General features: G+C 34.1%; 1 long non-coding RNA gene across 1 annotated transcript; it reads left to right on the forward strand.

Annotated features, from left to right (window-relative positions):
- Positions 1-7642: 7642 nt before the first annotated feature.
- LOC148274557 (uncharacterized) lies at positions 7643-10297 on the forward strand. Its single transcript, XR_015824279.1, has 3 exons — positions 7643-8578; positions 9499-9644; positions 10085-10297. It is a non-coding gene; the product is annotated as an uncharacterized LOC148274557 (long non-coding RNA).
- The last annotated feature ends 1516 nt before the right edge of the window (positions 10298-11813 follow it).

Here is an 11813-nt window from a genome sequence, read left to right on the forward strand (position 1 = left end):
TGTCGATCAAAACTAGATTGGCAGTGTACAACGGGGTTTTAGTCCCGATACTTATGTATGGAATTGAGAAATGGGAGATTCTCAGGGGTGCCCCATAATAATCAAGATTGTAATTCACAAACAAACAGTCGACAATGACAAAATAACATTTTAAAAATCTATCTTACATTTTTAAGAAACTTTGCCGTGATTTAATGCTTTATTTTTTACCGCGCGTAAGAAAAAAAAATTGTATCCAATTTCCCGTAGGGCTGAAGTTCCTCACTAAGCAGCCATTCGGTTTTTAAAATGACTATTTTTTTAGTTTTGAAACGCTTCTTAAATTTTTTTTAATTTTCCAATGTCTTCTTGCTCATACTGATCATCGTGGGTTCGGATGTGACAGAGTTTTCCCTACGCGTTGTATGAAGGTGGTATGTCATGTCGGTTGAAAGATTACTAAAGTCCTTAAAATATAGCTTGATTTAAATGACAGCTGTTAAACTAATGTCACTAGTGATGGGAAATTTTTGATCACTGATCATGTACCGATCAAATCGATTTTATCAGTTTTTTCGTGTAAACATGAGACTGTTTTCGAAAATTGATATAAAAAAAACGTAAAAACTAGCCTATTATAATGTGTTTAAAACAATTATTTACTAAAGAATGAGTCATTAAATACGCCTTTTTCATGATAGACAACAAATGAGGTGTTTTTTATTCGATCGATTAAGGTTGATCAATTTGTCTCATCCCTTACATTTTTGCAAAATGACGTAAATTTGTTACGTCGTTAATAATTGAGTTAACAAACTGGCACTAGAATTAGTTTGATGATTAATTGATTTTTCAGAGCCCATCAAACTTTAAAATGCTTTCGTTAAAAAATTATACATGTTAAGAAATGCACTGCCAGTGCTTTTGTTTTTGGTCAGAAACCGCCTGTAATACATAATGAAAACCGCTTTCATTTGTTGACTTTTAAAGTAAAAAAATCAGAAATCTTTCTTTATGGGAATGCGAGATTTATATGGGTGAATTATTTCACCTTCGCAATGCCTGCAAATACATTAAAAATCTTATTCTTCTCCTTGGACAATTTGGTTTAGTCAAAAATATTTTTTTCATTGTACCTAATATGAATTTCCTTATTTGTTCTGTTTGCGTTCATGAAACATGTTGAATATAAATGCTAAGAGCAAAGGGGGGCGTAAATCCTCCAGATTTATGACGGGACACGCGCGAACGTAGTACGTAGACATGAAGCACACGCGACATTATGTAATATGCAGAGCGAATATGATACCGAATACCCAGCGACTCGAACGGGTGGCGAACAAATTATAATGTAAGTGTCAAACGCACGATTTTTACTTGTCGTTTGGTCCTTTCAGTTTCAATTCATATTCAATTCATAATTCGTTGATTGGCAAAAAATGTTGATAAGGCGTGTTAAAACTGTGATGGCGATCTTCATCACTGATCCGAAAAGAGCTAGATATGCCAATGAATAGAGAAACAAAAATACCATTGACAACTGCAAAGGTTTCGAAGCTCAAATCAATGGCCGTATCTCATTCATTTTTGGCTCTTGTTTTTAGTTCCTCAAAGTGCCGTGCAAAGCCTACCCCCGTGACTCATTTTGTCGCGTTTTTGAGTTATTTTGTCATTAGCATTTAATGATCTATAAGTGTATCAAACTCTCATTTCGCTTCGACGACAAACAATCAAACAAACCATCACGCCGTTTTCCCGCAAGGCAGAGAGGATAGAACGCCATATCACTCTATCTTGGCGTACAGACCTCGCTTCCTCTACATTAATACATCTTCTCATGCACGCACGCCGATTATTCCTACTTTTGACATGTCCATCTTCAAGTATTTGATGGACTTGAACGTGCAACCGGAAGGTTGTTAATTGAATATCTACCCATGCGGTAACATCAAGTTTAAAACTTATAAAACTTAAATTAGGGCTAAAGCCCATAAATGATTAAAATTCGAACTAATCCGTTTAAAAAAAAAACTTGATTATGTTGAATATTTTAATACATAAAAATTAACGCTATTTGTTTTTTTTTTATTTGATAAATAAACGATTGACTTTCATTCGGATTCTAGTTAAAAGAGTTATAGTTGGACTTAGTTATGCAGAAAGCATCCAACCCTCAAAATGCGAATAATGAGTTGATGCCGGTTTCGATATCATATAACAATAACTTTATGAGCTGAAAACGTCCAACTCCGAGTGCTATGCTTTTTTCCCAATTAAAGAAATAAAAAAATATGTATAAAAAAGAGCCGCGGAAAACAGACAAACCACTTGAACGCTTTTAAAGTTAATATAACAGTGAAAGCCTTGATGTGGGTTAGAAATTTGGAAGCATTTGGAGTTTGGACGTTTTCAGCACATAAAGATATCGTAGTATGCTGTCAAAACCGATATTACTCATTTTTAGCATTTTGAGGGTTGGACGCTTTCTACATAACTATGTCCAATTATCCTTTCATTTATGTTTTTTTTTTTTGCATAATTTTAACACGAAAAAAAAAACGGAGAATGTCATCATTGTTTTCCTTTGTGCGTAAAATAAGTGTCTAGTATAAAATTCCAGACACCTCACACAGAACCCCCATCATCATCAGTGGCGCTACAGCCCGCTGTGGGCCCTGACCTCCTCCAGAATCCGCCTCCATTCTCCTCCCTGCACCCTGCGGCTCTTCTCCAGTTCGTCAGGCCAATTGCTCTAATGTCACTTTCCACATTATCCAGCCATTTCAATTTTGGTCTGCCCCTGCTTCGTCTGCCTTTCAAAGTGGTATAAAGAATCTTTTTTGGAACGGTTATCATTCATTCTGTGCACATGGCCCAACCATTGTAATCTTCTTATTTTGACGAATTGTGCAATATTTGGGTTCGCCATACAGCGCCTCTAATTCATGATTAAACCGTCTCCTCCACACTCCGTTTTGGTTGGCACCAAACATCTTCCTTAATATTTTTCTTTTAAATACTCAAACCATATTTTCATCTATTTTGGTCATAACCCAGCATTCGGCACCATATGCAATTACCGGTCTGAGGAGAGTTTTGCAAATAATGGTCTTAGTTTTTCTAATAAGCAATTTGGATCCCAGATTTTTAAACAAGCCCAATCATTTTAATTCTTACACACAGAAACCTGGACGAGTGTTTTTGACTCGATGGCTACTCGGGTAAAAATCCTGAAAAAGAAAATCGATTGGAAAAAGTAGTAGTTGAGGTCCTGGGTTCAATTGCCGAATAGGTTGACGTGAAATATTGATTTCAAAGGGTGTTTCTACACTTGAATGTTTGATAACATCAGACATAATCCCTGCTTATATTTTGGCAAACGCACACGTATATTAGAACAGTGCTATAAAAATTGTCGAACGTACAGTATTAGAACAGTGTTATCAAAATTGTCGAATGCACGAGATTATAAGTGTTCTTAAAAATTATCGAGCGTTTAATATGTACATAATATGTAATTTGTTAATCCAGCACTGTATAAACGAAAGGTGGAAAATCTCCATGAAAACATAACGACACTAGGAATTCTCTAGACAGAATAACATTATAAAACCGAATCTCATACTGCGCTCTATCGCACCGAGGCTTAAATCTGTTTTATACGGATCAGAAAACTAACCACTGAAACCCGACAAGTTTTGACTCAGAAAATATTGTCTCGTGCAATGCTTTCGTGGTGTAATGGCTAAGACGCTTGACTCACGCACGGAAGGCTCTAGGTTCGATTCCCAGTGAAAACTCAAAAAAATATATATTCCCTTTCCGCCCCTAATGGTGCATAGGGCACTGCATTGGTTCACCAATTTCAGCGTATCTTTATCGCTTTTTTTTGTTAAATGAAGATAATATGATCAGTCTTACGCTTCAGGTACCAGTCCAGGGACTTAAAAATATTATAGCGTGAAAACCCCCTTTTAAATAAATATTTCATTTTAACCATGTCGGGAATCGAACACGAGGCCTCTTGCATGGTAGGCAAGCGCGCTGATCGTTACACCGCTAGGACGACGAAAATTACATATAACTAAATAATACAAATAAAAAAAATATTTAAAAGTTTTGAAATATTACAAAATATACAAAATATACACAATATACACAATACAACCTAAAAAGAAATGGAAATGTATTCAAAAATAAAAAAAGCGTAATACGATCTATAAAATAATATTCCCCGAAACCCGAAAATTATCAATGAAATCTTGTTTTGAATACATTGATTGTTACATTAACAATATAAATATACCTTTATGTAAATATTATTCTGTCCCAAAATGGGTTTGTTGTAACTCCTGGGAGTATAAAAAAATGTATGATTTAATAAATAGAAAATAAAATAAAAAAGTTTTAAGTTTGTGCAAATTTTTGTAGACAAGGACTGGATTCAACTCCCTGGGAGCTGTTTATATTAACATATTATAACAGAGATGAAAAACATTTAGGAGAAGGTAATATAAGAAGTCTAGGCATCTACGGGGCTTATGACCTGTCAATAGCTGGTTTAATGAACACTTGACCAATTTACTACTATGCTCTATTTTTTATAAATTTATGGATATTGTTTTAACTTTGCTGGAATTCCACTCGTCCATGCGCTTTGTAGCTGCACGATGATTGGTTATCTAGCTTTCATATATCAACTTTAAAATACTTAAATTTTGTGGGGTCTAGAATTCCAATCGTCTATGCGCTTAGTAGCTGCAAGACGTGATGTTATCTTACTCCTTTTTACTATTCATATTTTTTATTTTTTAAAATATCATTAATACACTAAATTTATTTGTCAATTTTTAAAATGTTTAAATGGGGGCTAAATTTCTAACTGTCTATGCGCTCTGTAGCTGCAAGACGTCCTGTAATCTGGCTCCTATCTATTATAATTTTTGATTGATCTTAATTGAAAACGAGGAACTAGAATCCCAACCGTCCATGTGCTCTGTAGCTGCAAGACGTACTGGGATATTTATTAATTGTACAGCGCCCTTGAGGTGATTTTAACAAAAATGGCGCTATATAAGTTATCCGACTATATATATTTAAGTGGCTACTTTACACACTGTGTAACATTCACCATTCTGCCCATATTTGAACATCTATAAACTTGAACGACTTCAGAATACATGCATAAGGTACATTTTTGGTCTTAGGAAATATGACCACATTTCTGATTATCGTAGGCAACTGAAATGGCTCAAAATATAGACAGCGGAGAGACTATCACTCCCTCTCACTTCTGTTCAATCTACTTCATAGTCCTAACGCTCCTATATACCTGTGTGAAAAATTTCAGCGCTTATCAGTTCATGGTTTACCTCTTCGTTCTAATTCTCAAGGCACTCTCTTAATACCCATACACAATTCCTCTTTCTTCTCTAACTCATATAGTGTCCATGCGGCTCGACTGTGGAATCATCTCCCATCCACCATCAAAGATGTCACTACATTATCTCTGTTTAAATCACGTCTGAAGAAACATCTCCTTTCTCTTCCTTAATCTCTCCTCCTTTCCTTTTTCCTCTTTCCGCTTTTTTCCTTTTCCCCATTGAGTAATAGTTTTGATTTAAGGTAATTTATAAACAAATACGTTTATTTCTATTTTTATATATTTTTAACTTATTAATCTTTTTTTTTTCTATTGAATATGTTCTGTAACTTGAATTATAAAAATAAAACTTTTATTTTATTGGTTGGTTGGAAGAAATTGCCATTTGGCAATAAGCCCGCCAATGTACAAATAACATTATGTACAAAAAGTTAAATAAATAAAAATAAATATATTCCTTCAATTCTTTCACCTGTTATGTTCATTATAGTTTCGATAAAGCACCGCTCCCATCAGCGTAAGTGTGATCACCTTACCTTCAGTGTATCAGAAATGATCAAGGTACGCTGCAATCGGAGTATCACTTCATTGATGCAAGAAATGACGACGATTTCTCGCTCCGAGTTTTGTTCAGATTCCTGACGAATTTCTTACGTTTTCTGATCCATGTAACACCTTTCATGAATTTCCGAGTCGACCATAAAACGTAGTGTTGTTTAATTCCGCCATAAAGAGACGGAACGGATAAACTCAAGAGTGCAGGTAAAATAATTCAATTACATAGAAAGGTGAACATTGTTGAATTACGGCGAACGTGTTGGTTATACTGCTTCATTGTATTATACAAACGACTGTTATCATTATGTAACATTAATAATAATAATAATAATAATATTCGGCTGATTTTCATTTTTGTAATTTTTGTAATTTATTTATTTAACTTTTTGTACATAATGTTATTTGTACATTGGCGGGCTTATTGCAAAATGGCAATTTCTTCCAACCAACCAATAAAATAAAAGTTTAATTTTTATAATTCAAGTTACAGAACATATTCAATAGAAAATAAAGATTAAAAAACTAAAAATATATAATTATAGAAATAAACGTATTTGTTTATAAATTACCTTAAATCAAAACTATTACTGAATGGGAAAAAGGAAAAAAAGAGGAAAGAGGAAAAAAGAAAGGAGGAGAGATTGAGGAAGAGAAAGGAGATGTTTCTTCAGACGTGATTTAAACAGAGATAATGTAGTAACATCTTTGATGGTGGATGGGAGATGATTCCACAGTCGAGCCGCATGGACACTATATGAGTTGGAGAAGAAAGAGGAATTGTGTATGGGTATTAAGAAAGTGCCTTGAGAATGAGAACGAAGAGGTAAACCATGAACTGATAAGCGTTGAAAATTTTCACGCAGGTATATAGGAGCGTTAGGACTATGAAGTACATTGAACAGAAGTGAGAGGGAGTGATAGTCTCTCCGCTGTCTAATTTTGAGCCATTTCAGTTGCCTACGATAATCAGAAATGTGGTCATATTTCCTAAGACCAAAAATGTACCTTATGCATGTATTCTGAAGTCGTTCAAGTTTATCGAGTTGCTCGCAGCTTAAATCAGTCATGGAAACATCAGCGTAATCTAGAATGGGTAGTAGTAATGCTTGTACAAGAGTGCATTTAGTACTTATGGGTAAGAATTTTTGCAACCTTCTAAGTGAGTGTAGACTGAAAAATATTTTGCGGCTTAATTCATTAAAATCACCTCAAGGGCGCTTTACAATTGTAAATCTAAACTTACATTCGAACTAAACTTAAGTGATATATTATATTTCCAGATTTAAAATTGAGGGTATGATAGTCTAAAGAAGTGGGATTTTAGTTGGGATCTGAACTGACTGGGACTGTCGATGATTCGTAAGTTTGAAGGCAATCGGTTCCAGGCAGAGGGGCCGGCGGCGGCAAAAGCACGATCTCCAAATCTAGTGTTTGGGAAGCGCCGGATTTCGACAAGTTTTCCTCTTCCTGAATCAAATGCTGACCTAAGAGTAGATTTTCTTTGACATGTATTTTCCCTAATACAAAGGTCCGACAGGTATTTTGGAGCCATTTCATGGAGGGATTTGAATACTGTCCAGCACAGCTTGTATTTTATTCTCTCTGGGCTTTTTAACCAGTGCAAATCTCGAAGATGTTGTGAGATGTGAGAATATTTTTTTACTCCCGTAATAAGCCTCGCTGCTGCATTGAAAACAGATTGAAGTTTATTAGTTTGATATTTTTGGAGATTTGAGTATATTCCATTACAGTAATCTAGACGCGAAACGACATAACACACACATAACGACACTCTCCGTTTTATAAAAATGAAGGTATTGAATCCATACTGACTTATAATTGGGTGGAATATGGGATAATTGGATGGGGATGTGCAAATGACACACTGATCAAGCAAATAATAATAATTTATACCATTTTTATATGCTATAAACTTTTTAATAATTAAAAAAGGGATGGCCCACGCTCAGACGCTGAAGTCTTTGTGGGCATTTTTTCTAATGTATATATTTGTAATTATACTTCAATGTAAATAATATATTCATGGAAAAAAAAAGAATCAACCAGTGATAAGAGAGCTGTGAGAGATATCCGGTTTACTAACCGTAAACGGACCAATCGGCAGAACTGACAGAGAATAAGCGGAAGAGAACCTCTGAGTAATTTTAGAAATATAAAAGGTTAAATATTCACAGCGCTGATAATACGACATATTTTTTTTTAAACATAACATCTTCATTGTTGGTTATTGTTTGCATTCGTTTTTATTAAAACCGTTTTTGTTATTTTTCTCGTACATTTTTGTGAAACTTTACCGTACAATTGAATGCTCTAATTTTTACCGCGCGTAAGAAATCATTTTTTATATCCAATTTCCCTTAGCACTGAACTTCCTCATTAAAATAACAAACGAAATCAGTTTATTGTGACGTTTGAACAGTCAGCCCTGCTGGAAGTCAAACGGTTCATTACCAAGATACCGAATCCCTGCCCGCTCCGCCTTCGCCTGTTCGCCTCAGTCCGGGATTGGTATTCGCGTCGGGCGGTCGCGCCTCGCATCGACTCCTTGCGCACCAACTGACGTTCGCCATTGTATCGACTGACGACACATAGCCTACCCACCGCTTGCGACGACTGTCGATAAAAAACGAAAACAAAGTAAATAAAGTTCCAAGAAAAAAAAATATTCGCGAAGTCACAACGTTAAAATAATTTGTTGAATTTTTCGCGTGTGTGAAGTACGGACGCACTTCACAAATACGATATAGCTGCTGGGAGTTTTGATATATTGTCATATTATATGCAGAAATTTTAAATGCCGTAAAAGATCATTAAGTGTTAAGGGCGCACACGTGTTTAAATTGATTAAATATCAATAGATAATTGGCTGGTATATACAGTCCTGTTTTATATAAAAGCACAAGACTTGTTGTGGTAACATTTTTAACCAACTTTTCAATAATTTATTGATTTCTAACAAAAACAATTATTTTACGTTTAATGTTATCAATCGAAAATGTTTTTTATTAATTGACATTAAGTATTAATTTGTAAAAAAAATTAAATACTTTGAGTGAAGTGATGTTTTGTAAAAAAATCTAAACCATTCTGTTATCATCTAAATCATTTGAAAAAATCGTAATTTGTTATGACAAATTAAATTAAAATCGGGTTGTGGTTCTGTGGCTAGTGTCTCGGACTCACGGACCAAATGTCTGTAGTTCGAATCCCACTCTACCCCAACTTGATTCCATTTTCTAATAGTGAGTTATTTATAACTCGTTAAAAATTAGATATTTGGGTAAATCAGAAGAACGCAAATATTTCTTTTTCATAAAAAAAATGTTGTCATCAAATTTTAATTTAATTGAAATTAATACTGCATGTAATCAATGTTGCTAAGCACGCTAATGTGACGAAAATGGCGCTGTGTAAATTATCCGCGATAATAATAATATTACAGGTATAAATCGTATTTTTGTTTGATATGCGGTGTCCGGCATTTAAAATTTCTGTTCTATGATATTGTTACAAAAATATTTGGTTTATTTTACTGTTTATTTGTGTGTTGTGTGTAGTGATTTGTTTTTGGTGAAGTGATAAGTGTCTTTTGTGCTTTTGAAAGTCATATGATAACCTAAGGAATATACGGATACATATTTCAGAGTGGTTTATAAAAAAAATATTCATATATAGGCTGTATATTTATTCAAAATATTGCATTGTAAGTATTATGGGTTATTTACTATTTACTTGATAGAATTCCACTCGTCCATGCGCTTTGTAGCTGCACGATGATTGGTTATCTAGCTTTCATATATCAACTTTAAAATACCTAAATTTTGTAAACGGGGTCTAGCATTCTAATCGTCTATACGCTTAGTAGCTGCAAGACGTGTAATCTTACTCCTTTTTATTATTCATATATATTTTTTTTAAATATAAGAAATAAAAAATAAAAAAATAAAAAAAATATTATTCACATAAATACTTTTTAAATTTAATTTGAAATATATTTACAATTATTTCATTTGTTTACCTGTCACTCTCTCGCAAATGCCTCCCCGACACTGTGCGAAAAAGACAACTGCATGTTGGACTGATTGTGCTTAACTTAAATCGACGTTTTGAACAAATTTTATTGTTTCTGTTTTTTTTTTATAGTATCAAAATGAAAGTAAATTGTTAAGTGTTCCCGGCACGGGTAACCCCTTTTTAGTGAGGTCACATTATTTTTCACGATTACCTTTCCGCACCTAATGGTGCATAGGGCACTGCATTAGTACACCAATCGCAGTGTATCTTCAAATTCCTTCACGGAATTCTTCGAAGCTGGATTCCAAAAGTGGATTAGTCGTAAACAAAAAAACGCGTTGAAAAATCTGGTGATTATGCTAAAAATAGTTAAGAAATTAAGCTTTCCAATTATGTATTTTTCAGTTCAAATAAAAAATGCCTTAAATCTGAAAAAAAATTTAGAACCTTATTTTTTACACAACCCTCTAATATTAAAATAAATATTATACAATTAATATCAATCCTCCCTTTGTTTATCGTACCGTGTGGATTTTTCCTATGGGGTGGAATCAGCCTTAAAAGGGAGAATTCTCTTCTATTATAACATCGAGATCGTTAAGTTCTTGCCTTGATAATCAAATTAAGTAACTTTTGTAATAAAATTTAATTATTCCTTAACAGTGTTTGTGTTACAGAGAACGGCGACTAAAATGGGCAATAATAATTGAGCATTTTATGCTCCATTATTGGATTACGGGAACGAGATTTAATAATAATTATTATGAAAATCTCCGCGGAAATTGTAGATTCCTGTAGATTCAAGATTTAGAATATTCAGTCAAACAATATTTGATTTACATACTACAACAGGGCCTCTGTCGTTGGCTGGTTTAAGTGGCCACTTTACACGCTGTGTAACATTCACCGTTTTGCCTATGTTTGCCTATTGTTTTCAGGCGTTGTCTAGTACGTGAAATAATTCGATCAGATGAATCTCTTTACAACAATAATGGACGACGAAAGAATAGTAAAACAAGTATATATGGCGAAAATAAACGGTAACGTGAGACGAGGACGATCGAGGAAGACGTGACATGATCAGATAAACCAAAATCTTAAGTCTGGTCATGTCAAAAGCAGACAGAACCGAAGGGCATGTATGAATGTGGAAGAAGCTAGGAATGTATGCCAGGATAGACTTGTGTGGCGGTCCATTCTCTCTGCCTGCCCCTACGGGGAAATGGCGTGATGGTAGTAGTAGTAATGAATCTTTAAAAATTTCGTTGGAGTCTTTCAACATTATTTATGCGAATTTGGTTTTTATGTAAAAGGATGCAAGAAAGCGAACTCTACCTACGAAATTAAATGAAATTGATAACGCTCTTGTAACGTGTCTATTACGTTTTAATTTAATTTATTTATTTATTATGGATAACTTATATAGCGCCATTTTCGTAATAAAATACCTCAAGGGCGCTTTACATGGTGATTCTATTGTTAAGTTAATTTAATTGAAGCTTTTAAATTTGTAATTTAATTAAAATAATTTATTTTGTTGTCACGTGCTACGGATTTAAGTCATTGGGTATATGAAATATTTGCACGAAATTATGATTGAATCCAGTGTGCTCAAAGGTATTTTACAATTGACCTGCTGCTGGTCGATCGAAACCTTTGTGTCTGTAATGATTAATTCTTATCGTATTTAAACTGCCTAAGGAGGTATCGAACCCCTGAAAGGACGGGTAAGGTCGAATATTTCGGACGTGACTGCCTTAAATAATACAATCACAGTGCCTACACATCTATAATCCTTAAAATATAGCTTGATTAGAATGACATTTGTCAGAAAAGTGACGACATAACTTTTTAGTAA

The sequence above is a fragment of the Micrasema longulum genome, unplaced genomic scaffold (genome assembly GCF_059751315.1).
Source record: "Micrasema longulum isolate JH-2025_06_02 unplaced genomic scaffold, ASM5975131v1 h1tg001624l, whole genome shotgun sequence".
NCBI lineage: Eukaryota > Metazoa > Arthropoda > Insecta > Trichoptera > Brachycentridae > Micrasema > Micrasema longulum.